Source organism: Halyomorpha halys, unplaced genomic scaffold, assembly GCF_000696795.3.
Source record: "Halyomorpha halys isolate HHAL.00 unplaced genomic scaffold, Hhal_1.1 Scaffold394.1, whole genome shotgun sequence".
In the NCBI taxonomy this organism is placed as follows: Eukaryota; Metazoa; Arthropoda; class Insecta; order Hemiptera; family Pentatomidae; genus Halyomorpha; species Halyomorpha halys.
Genome location: NW_027107850.1, coordinates 842,271 through 854,247, shown reverse-complemented (window position 1 = coordinate 854,247; position 11,977 = coordinate 842,271). Strand labels below are relative to the sequence as shown.

At 28.9% G+C, this 11,977-nt stretch overlaps 1 long non-coding RNA gene and 1 other non-coding gene across 3 annotated transcripts in view; one reads left to right on the top strand and one right to left on the bottom strand.

Annotated features, from left to right (window-relative positions):
• The window catches only part of LOC106682189 (uncharacterized), a 704,551-nt gene that overhangs the window by 103,523 nt on the left and 589,051 nt on the right, over positions 1 to 11,977 (bottom strand). The window lies entirely within an intron of this gene.
• On the top strand, positions 6,717 to 6,790 carry TRNAN-GUU (transfer RNA asparagine (anticodon GUU)). The gene has a single exon. It is a non-coding gene; the product is annotated as a tRNA-Asn (tRNA).

Here is an 11,977-nt window from a genome sequence, read left to right as displayed (position 1 = left end):
CTTATCTTTGTATTTTTATTCTTATCATTGTATCTTATCATTTTATCTTTTTGTATCTTTTTAGCCCTGATGAAGCCCTGCAAAGTGGGGCGAAACGTTGGAAAATAAATAGTTGTAAACTATTTTTGTTTCTCTTTTGACCACAACCCTGACCATCTTCTTATATATCAATTTTTACGGTCAACTACGTATACATATATACAATGTGATAAAAAATAATTTTAACATTTCTTTCATGTAGAACCCAAAAATAAAGAATCATGGATTGCAGAAAAGAAAATCGATAAAACATAAAACCATGCAAATTGATATATAATACATGGCTACTACACTAATATCTGTACAAAACTGTTTTATTGGAAAACTTACAAGTTTTAATTATGTTGAAATCCCCAACGGCATACTTGATCAGAACTGCCGAGTCAGCAATATTAGTATCATTCGAAAATGAACTGTCTCAATACCGGAGAACTAATATAAAACATTGATTCTAATGATACTTCATCCAGCCATTGGACGAAAATTACTAAATTGCTTTCGAACAAAACTATTACATTTTGCATAATAGTCAATTATAAAGAAACAATACCGGGACCAATCGAAAATGTGTGGGGGCCGACACAGACCCTCGATTACGTAAGTTAACTTCCTGCATCAGGAACGGCTACATAACACATCTTGAAGGAACTTTTCCATTAACAAATGATAAGCAATCGATTCCATAAATATACTTCCTAAAAGTAACAGTTACGTTGCCGATTAAGAAACGTATTAATATCTATTTTGAGTAATTATAACGTAAGACAAAATTATTAAATAAACCAAATTACATTATGCCTCTATAATTTTCTGATTCAATATTTACAATAATAAAAAATAAGTATTACTAAGTTGATTTAATTTTTTTTTAAAGAATTTTGAAGTTGACATTCCTTAGGCAAAACCCATAAATATAGTGTAATTTTCTATTGCAAATATTAGAAGATAATCGTATGGCGTTAAAAGTAAATCAAAACTCTTGAAGATGGAATTAATATTCAGGAATATGGAAATTAAACTTTCACTTTGGATAAAAATTTGAAATATTTTTAAAAAATGCTGATTATTCTATTAAAATTAATTAATTTGCATGCAAATTGAATTTATCAAACCATAATTTTAAACAAACACTACCTATCCAAGACAGACAAATGCATTGGTAATGTTAAATAAAAAATATATGAACGAACAATTAAAATATAATGAATATGGTATCATGCTGAATCATAACGGCCCCCATTCTAAATATGAGATCTTCACAGAAAGAATTGCATTTCTGGATAATAAACATTCAAATTACTTAATGCAATTGTGTTTGCAATTTTTAATACTCGAAATTAAAAAAAAAAAAAAACTACGATTGTAATAAGCTATTAATAAAAATGCAAAACCCTCGACAATTGTTTTTACAAAATTTGTTTTCATTTACGTACAATAATAGTGCGGTAAGTCATACAATTTTAATTTATTATTTATGGGCATATGTACATTTTTTGAGAGTTTTTTTTTACGTACATTCTTTTGCTTTTTAGTAATTCCTGAATAAAAGTATGTTAATTTTAAACATATTCCAAAACATCTGGTGTAGTATTTGTCAGAGGAATGAAACATTTTTTACAATTAGTTTAGTGCGTAAACAAACAACAGAATAAAATAAATAAATTAAAGAACAGAATTAAGTGGCTATCAATATATGTATTTTGGCAACTGTGATGCAATATGTTGTGGGTACGTCACTGGGCCACTACTTTTTAAGTCACCTACGTGGGTTGTACGGGATCTCGTGTTAGATCTTATCATTTGTGTTTGAGTAATCATACTGTCTCATGAGAGTCATGAAAATTTAAGCAGTAATTGGTGACAGACAGTTAGAATGTATTAAATATTTTTCTATATGCTATTTGCGATATAATATATTACAATAATTTACTGTAATATCTACAAAATAAATCTTACATTATAAAATATGAAGAAATCTGCAGTGCCTCTAAATTATATATTTAGCAATATATATTAAACAGCCTACACTATCTATCATCTAGTGTATATAGAGAGAGGTACCTGCAGCAATACCTTCTTATGTTAATGTAGAGAACATTCTGAATACAGACAGTATCGAGAAAGAGAATCATAAATATTTATTCTTATTATATGTAGCCAATGTGTACTCTATTCCCGAAATGATACCATCCCTTACCGATTGAATGGCTATTATCAGTGCTTGTTATCATTAGGGTATTGATCCTGTTAGTGTTTGTTTTACTATGAGTTTTTATTGTTTGTATTATTTTTATATTGCTTGGTATATAATTAATTCATAAATGAAGTAAAATTACTTATCTAATATCAGATAGCCTATATTTATTAATAAAAGAAGAAAACGACTCATATGAAGACATATTTTGAATTGTTTATACAATAAGTCATGTTCTAAAAAAAAAATTATATTTAGTTAACGTTCTTATTATTTCCAAATGAGAGCAGGAAAGATGGATTATTCTCCAAGTTGCCAACCTATTGTGGCTATAATAGTAAGGCCAAGCTATTATTCTATTAAGCTATTATTATATTCAATGGGTCCGTAATGCAATGAAAAATAAGCCGCCCAGGCTTCGGGCCGATGCTGCTGCAGACAAGACAATATTAAGCTTAAGGCCTTAAAGTTTGGCAAGATTTTATTCTTTGGATCTTGACAGATATTTGAAATTTATCTCTAAGCTGGATAGCACCATATGGTTGGGTGCCCCACCAAAGGATGGGTTTATTAGACAAATATCGATGGTAATATTATTACTTAAGGATAATTGAAGTAAATTGGACAACAGTTTAAATCGATTGCTTACTACAATATAGCTAAAATAAATTTTTAAAAATCAATAAAATAAAAGTAAAAAAATGGCTGTAAAGTTTTTTGCATCGTCTGAATGCACTTTTGCGTTTGCGCACTCAGATCAAGTCTGAACGGAAAATCATCGCAGTTAATACGTTTTAAAATATAAGAAAACCCTGCATTGAAAATATTGCTTTCTACTAAAAATTTTAGAGTTAAGTGTCATGAAGATGTTTATAAGTCGACTTCATTACCAATAGGAACTTCATTTACTGAAACTAAGAAATATCAACTTTCATTACGAAATGCCTCAAACTCTCTCTTTTACTTTTTATTTATTGATAGATATTACAATCTGCCACACAGTTGTGGGCAAAAGGTAATAGTGATGAATGATCTCATACATACTAAAATAAATAAACGAATGAAAAAAAAAAACTCTCTTAAAATGTAAACAAACAGAAGAATAAACAAAATGAACATAATAAAACTATGTGTATGAAAAATAAATAAATAAAATAATATAGTCTCTAGTCACATTTACACTCTAATATACAATATTTACACAATGGACCTGAAGATAAGCGCATCCTTCTCGCCGCATCACTGGTAGTCAGTGGAGGCTGAGCAAGTGCGCTAAAGCCGCAAACATTCAACGTGAGTGGAGAATTTGACCATTGGCCTCAAACTCTAAAAAAAGTCGATATTAATCGATTGTTCAACAACCTGTAAGATAAAAAACATACATAGGAATGTGTAAATGATTTAACATAATATCAAATTAAACAGGTTAGAATTCTTAAATACCATGTCAAAAAATGGGCGTTGATGACCTCAGGATTTTACGCCCTAAAGCCCCAGCCAACAACAACAACAATGTCAAAAAGCATAAGAGGAGAAAAAAAAGTTATTTAACCCCAATTTTTAATTACTTTAATGAAAACTCTGTATATTGGAAGAAGATAGATGTCCCTATGAAGTAGATTATAGGAAGATAGTCCGGGTGGCGGTCAATAAACTTACAAAATAATAAAAAAAAAAGAATAAAACAAAAAAAAAAGTTTTTTTACCCCAATTTTTTATGACTTTAATGAAAACTATGTATATCGGAAGTAGATAGTTGTCCATATGTAGTAAATTATAGGAAGATAGTCCGGGTGGCTAACTAAATTGATGAGTCTCCCAGGCATAGTTAGGAAGAATACAAACTGGCGACTGTTCCAGAAGTTACACAAAATTCATTTTTGTGTTCTTTCAAGTGAACAAATAATTGCACGTTTTTATTCTGTTAGAAAACGGCTAAATTATCATCTAGATTTTGCAACAGCTACAGGAAATATCAATGACAAGTATATATTGAAGTATTTAAGGTGCACTCCTAAAATTAATTTTACTTCAGAAAAACTTTGAGCTCTATTAGAATAATAAAAAATAAATAATTTGTTAATTTATTTTGATGAATATCATGGAAACCACTACTCCAGCTACTACGCAATAGACCTTTATACGTCGTTCATATGAATAGAGCTTCCATATTTGTAAACAAAAAAATAACTCAATATTTTTTGTTAATTTTACGAAAAGAATATAATAGTATGAAAGAGGGGAAAAACAGTAAGAAATATACTTGATTTAGAAGTAAAATTTCATTTAACTTTTCTTCAAAAGTTTTCTACAACACTTCATTTTGCCTTCTAGATAATAAGCTTGTTATTGACATTTTTTACAAGAATTATGAAAGACCAATTAACTAATTTCGTTTGACAGATATACTTCCCAATAGAGAAAGTATATTTATCTGACCAGTGATATATCTGAATATATTAATATACATACATATCTACTTTATTTTTGGTATATTTTATCGTATTTCTTAATCGTATATATTAATTTTATGTCAATTTACGATAACGTGATCCCGATCAGGAGCATTTATATTAAGTCAACCGGTACCCCTAAAGGCGGAAAACGGATAAAAGAAATTGAGTTTTGCCGATTTGATTTTTGATCTTAGAAAGAATTAGCATAAGAGTGGGCGCAGATAGTAACAGCTGCCTAATTGCCAACTTCCTACGGCCACAATTAAATCCTATATCTTCCATCTTCTATTCCCGTCGTATATTCCACGTAGATCTTACATTTAATATATATATGTATTATTATTAAAGGAGCCCAAGCCTGTATAAAGTGAGTAACCTTCATTGGGGTAAACATCTAGCGGTTACGCGTAATCATGAACAACTACTGTTCAGGAAACAGTACTCCTTACAAAAGTACTGAGCCCCTGGCCTTTATTGATTGTAGCGTTACTTGTTTTATTATTATTAATGATATATGTTTAACCAACACTGAACGTACTGAAAGTTACTTGATTAACATTTGAGTTCCACCTTCTATAAGACTGAAAACTCATGCGAACGTCAATACATGATTATATAATATTTGTTTCATTTTCATAGCTCAGTGGCGCATATAATAGCCCATTTTCCAATTTCTGCCAGCCTTTATCTCTATCCGTTAGTTTCATTACATTTACTATAATCTACTGTTTGTTTTGGAGGACACTATCTCTCAAGCGTCCTTTGAGTCTTCCATTAATTTTCTTTCCATCTGCTGTGTCCTCTTCACTTCAAGTCTCTTTGCATACTACTTACTCTCTTCTATCCTCATTAGGAGGTCAAATTAATGCTGTCTAGGATTCTGTCCCGGGATATTCAGGTCTTTTTATTTATAAGCTTTATTATAGACTAAAAAATAAAATACACATCGAATTTGGCAAGGACAGAGGTGTCATCCAAGGCGAAGCCAAGAAGTTGGCCAAGGATAAAGTTTTTAGGAAATAGATCTCGGCTGCCCCGACACTGTGAGCTATATGGTTAAAAAAAAGAAGAAAAAAATAATTTATAACAAAAGAAAAATATTAAAAATGAAACTGCGGATCGAGCCAATAGTAAGTTGATGTTTTAGTTATTGTTTGTCACCACATGTGATCCAATTTTAAAATTAAAAAATATTGATTTTTACAATACAATTCTAATTGCTAAGATAGACTACGATTATTTATGTTTTGTGATTTAAACTGTATAAAAAAACAAACTATAAATAATAGGTATGTAATTATAAATTGAAATAACAAAAAATAATAATTTTAAACAGGTCTTATTCCCATTAAAACCAAATTTCAAATTATTACATATAGGCCATATAAAAAATATTGTGGTCAAATTACTAGTCCAAGTGTGGTAATTAATAATTATTTAATTGTGGTTTTCTTGGTGAATTCACGATCCAAAGAAAAATGTAAAGTCAAAGAAGATAAATAAATATTTTTTATGGTTTTCAACGCCTACCTTTTCCATGAAATATAAGGTGCATATTACCAATGTGTGAATGGTAAATACATAGAAAACATGATTCGGATATTTTCATAAGCGGTAAATATATTTGCATGGATTACGGGGTCTTTGAAAATGTCATGTTTATTCACACGGTCTTAAATAAAGTTGTGTGTTTATTGTATTTTTGTGTTGTATCTGAACGAATTTCTTGTACTGTTTGAAATATATTACCATCATTCCAATCACAATGTTCTGAACAAATTAAAGGTCTAAAACAGAAAAAGTTTTCACTAACATAGTTATTTCTTTGTAAGTAATGAGAATAAATTGAAAAACAGAGGCGGTTGTTATAGATGTATTATTATTTAAAATATGTATAATAGAAAAGTTAATTTTCCAACTTAAATAAGACAGAGTTTTGAATTGTATATTTGCATTATTATTAATTTTTTTTAGAGTTACTAAATAAATATATTATACATAATTCTATTATGGCGGGAACTGCCACGGCCTCCGTGGCGCAATCGGCTAGCGCGTTCGGCTGTTAACCGAAAGGTTGGTGGTTCGAGCCCACCCGGGGGCGTTATTTTTTTCTTTAAATTAAATAATAACTATGAAATTATTATATACAATTAATTCTAATAAAACTTGTTATAAAAGTTTTAGATTGAAAACTAAACAACAAATATGAAAAAAATGTTTAAAATTTAAGTTTAAGGCTATAGACACATTCTTTTAATGTTTCCCAGACTACCAAAGCCAAAGAAAACAAGAATTACATCTAATCTCAACTGGGCCAAATTAAAAAAAACTCAAAATCTCAATAGTTTCAGATAAAAGTCACTGGTGGCAGACGGACATATTTTTTTATTTTATTTTTTATAGCACTTGATATGCGAATCGTTTAATTCTTGGGGGCTTGATTTTTTTTTTTTTTGATCGAATATCAATTAAAAAAATTATTTATTTTTTCAAATTAAGTTAAATAACTATCGAATTAGATTAATTTTCGTTAACATCACATTAAGAATTAATAAAACATTATTACTTATAAGAATATAAATGCGTACTTTTTTTTTATTATCATATTGTCAATTATTGTTATGTAGAAACAAAATGTATAGAGAAACAATATCTATAGAGAGCAATTTTTTTATTTCAGTGTTTTAGTTGATTTTTCATATTTGTCTATTTACTTGTTACCTTAAATGATTATTAGCCAGAGAAATGGGGTTATAAATGTACATTGATATTATTCTAAGGGGACCAGAATAAAATTGTTTTCCATTTTAAAACAGTATTATTTAAGTAAAATAAATTCTATCCATTTTAAATCTCAAAATAATCTATATTTCTTTATAAGGCCAACGTTTCGGCCAATTCGGCCATCCTCAAGGACAATGTTAAATACAAATTCAGAACCATATCAATTTTAAAAAACTTTATGCAGACTATTCTGCCCAGATCATTAATTTCATTCCACAATTACTCTATTTTGTCACATTGCTAAATTGTTGTGATAAATTATAATAGTGATAATTAAAATTTTATATTAGTGATATTTTATAATAGTGATAATTAAAAGTTTATTTTTTAATTTAATATGAAGAATTGACAAAATAGGTTAGTGGTGGACTGAAATTAATAACCTGGGCAGAATACCCTGCACAAAGTTTTTTAAAATTGACGTGGTTCTAAATTTGTATTTAAGATTGTCCTTGAGAATGGCCGAAACGTCAGGCTTATAAAGAAATATAAATCGTTTTGAGACTTAAATTAGATAAACTTTATTTTACTTAAATAATACTGTTTTAAAATGGAATACAATTTTATTCTGGTCCCCTTAGAATAATGTCAATGAACATTTTTAGCCCCATTTCTCTGGCTAATAATCACTTAAGCTAATAAGTAAATAGACTAATATGAAAAATCAACTAAAACACTGAAATTTAAATAAAATTTATTTTATTAAAAAAATTATAACCAATCTCAAGAAAGTGTAAAGATTATATATAAATTAAAACAGTATGTTTGATAACAAAAATAAAAAACAATTTATAAATTCATAATAAAAAAAAAAAAAATTAGTGGGTTCAACATCGATTTTGAATTAATTAGACATCGATAATCGAGTAGAGGGGAATATGAAGGCCTTGGAAAGAGGAGGAAAATAATAAATACGTGTTAAAGCTACTTAACAATTCAATCGGTTTTCAAACTGAAAGGTCAGCCATACTTTTTTCTTTTCTTTACTCAATCAATATTGATAAATTAACAACAATGGCTGTTTGATCAACACCCTCGAATATATGTTGCTGTCACAGACCGCATATTACCCTCGGAGAGAGAATAAATTAATGAGGAATTATATATTTTACCGGTATGGAGATATACTGTCCGAGGCAGGGTTTCGATCTAAAGCCGCCCCGAACAAGACATAATAATATCATTTAGCAATATGCAAAACAGACTGACCTCGGACCCGAGGCTTACAGATTCTCTCGCAAGTGGGCTATTTTATTGCCCACTCTCTCACCGGCGATTAAATCAAATTACAATACAACGATATGAGTTTTCTGCCTTTGGAGCGGAGTGATAAATCCGCGACATTTGTCGAGAGCTGGGCTACCGGTCTTCGGCAACAGATCATTGAGCCGATGGCAGAACGTTTTTCATTCACCCACAGGAAACCCAACGTCCGACTGGCCTCCCCTCCCATGGGAATTTATGTTCATGTAGGCGAAGCTTATCGGTCACGGATAATAATAATACGGATAAATATTAAAGAAAATATTTTGAAGGCATATGCCGTTCAGTATAATAAAAAAAAAGGATTACAATTTATCGCGATAAGCAACAGTAAAATAGGTTGTACGGTAAAAGCGTTCAATGCTCATTTGAATAAGAGGCTGTAGGATCAGAGGAAATCACAAGCAAATTTTAATAAACTACCTTCGACAACTTAACTATTTTTGAACTTGCAGTATATATTTTTAAATTGTCATGATACTACAATTCAATTTTCTCTGTTCAGAACAGTTCATTGATTGATGGATTATACGAAAGTAAGTATGGTTACGTTGACACATTCCGTAGCATACTAATGATCTAGGGATATAATAATATTTTATTTCCTAAAGTAGAACAAAACTAAGTATCTATATGTAACTATTAATTAGCAATATCTTCGTTGTTTGATATTGCTAATTAATAGTTACATGTATCATAAATTTTGGACGACAAACAGTCCCTTCAAGTTTAATTAGTTCTATAAGTAGCCAGATACCAATCTATTCACCTAATTACCCGTTAATAGTTGTATTTATTTATTTTTTGTCTTTCTTCTCAGGCCTAAATGGCCCAGAGTGGAAATGTGATTAATTTCTTGAGGGCCTGCGGGAAATAAATATCAATTGATCTAGGTAGGCAACTTACCATGTTCTGAACTAAGCACTATAAGACCCACGCCTCAACGTGATCGGCCATCACATTCTCAGAAATTTTATTTTTCAAAACTAAATGTAATTTTTAATATATATAAGAATACAGTCCTCTTGTTCTCTTTCCATATAACTATTGTATAATTCAGCATAGATTCGATATAATATAATTCATATATTGTAATTTCTATAATTGTATATATTTATATAAAACTCAAATGTTTAGGAAAAATAAAAATCTAAGATCATTATTCTTTTCATTTAAATATTTTAAACATCATAGTAACGATTTAACCATCTCTGTGTTAATTTAATTAAGTAGTAATTGGAAGAAATATTTTTTTTTAAATATTAAAGTTATATATCATACCAAATCTGAACTAAATTGTTTTCTACTGAAATATTTATATTGACATCACGAAGTTTGATTATTTTTTTTTTTTATTGCATCTCACAAAAAAATTGTATAAATAGAATGATGGAATTTTATGAACATAAAAACAATGACGTTTTCATATATTTAATAACATTATGTTTTTAAATATATATATTTTTTATTTTTAATAAAGTTAACAATCAAATGAAAATTAAATACATTTTTAAAAAATTCTGTTTAGGGTTCTGCCACTCTCTTCCCTGAGTGCACTACTGACAAATATTAATGTGTTTGGTTGACCTCTGAAGTAGAGATAAGAAATAGGCTTTTGTACTGAATCAATGAGGTTATTCTTTTTCTTTTATTGTTTCTTTATTATTTTGGGTTATTATTAAATATTAATAAAAAATACTAAGGACGTGGTTTCACATTTTTTAGTATGAAATTAAATAATAACAAAATCTTATCACAGTTTTATATTTTTTATACATTTCAGTAACGTTTCGGACTTTTCTATTGGCCATTTTCATCTTCACCCCAGTCACAATATTAAAATCTGTTTTCAAACATGCAACTCCTGGAAGTATTCCCGAAGTTTTTTTAAAGTTCTGCTTATTTCTAGCTGTTTATTTACTGATATGATTTCTCTCTGTGCTTTTAGGTCTACAATGTATAAATTAATACAAAAAAAAAAAAAAAAACACCACAAAAAACAACAATCTTGCCAATAACAAAAAAAAACACCTCAGTTGACAACTGAATCGAACTGGACAAATCGATTACTTTTAATAACTCACTCCCCCATCCCATACCATTCTCCTCACCTCACCACCTCACAGTATTTACTGAACTGAGTGTTAATGACATATCAATTTTTTTTCTAAAATAAAAATTCATCCCTTTATTACAAGAAAAATTCCGCGAAGCCCTAGGTGTTAGCGTAGGGGATATAGCGATCTTGGCGGGAAATATTGTTTAGGATTCTCTGGGCATCATACATCATCACCTGCATGGGATGATGTATGATGCCCAATGAAGAAATGATTATTTCTTTTTGAAATCTATTTATTTATTTTTATAATACTTTATAATAAATTTTTATTTATTTTTTATTGTACTACTAAATCTGAGAACCTGAGCTCGAATCCCGCTGTAGCTGATAATTGTTTATTCTGATATTGTGGCAATGTGTCAAGTCAGAGGGTTCGAAGAGGTGTTCTCCCTACATCATCGAGTACATGGGAATTAGTTCTGAGGATATTTAATATTAAATATATATATTTATTTATTAGTTTTTAGCTCATTTGTATTTAACTGTACTACTATTATTGCTGTTTAATTTTAATTCGTTTCTACATTTTTATTTATTCATAACTTAATTTTCTTATTATTTATTTATTTTATGTATAAAGGTAATGGTAACAATATAACTATAAATTTAAATGAAACTTAATATGGTAAATTGAATATTTGTGAATGTTTCCAGTAATTCTGAATATATGAGATGTGAGAGAGTGGAATAGAAAGGAAAACATGGGTATGACAGAGCAAAAGAACCAGAAAGGAAGGAAAAAATTGACATAACAAACAAAATTGAATGTAAGTTAGCTTAAAAAAAAAACACTGTATTCAGACCATATTAGTTATTATAAAAAAAATTAATAAAAATAAACATTTAATCTCTGTTAATTACTATCTGTTAACGTTTATAAATCTCAAATTTTATTTATTGATAAGGATTACAATCTGCCACAACGTAGTTGAGCAATAATAATAGTGATAACTAATCACATTAATACTAAAATAAAATAACATAAGACTAAAAATAAAGAAATAAAAAGTTATAAGTATGTTTTTTATTGTAGTAACCAAATAAATAAATAGGTACCAAATAAATAATAATATAAATAATAAATAGGCGCTGGTTAAATAAAGTACCCCCCCCCCTCTCTCT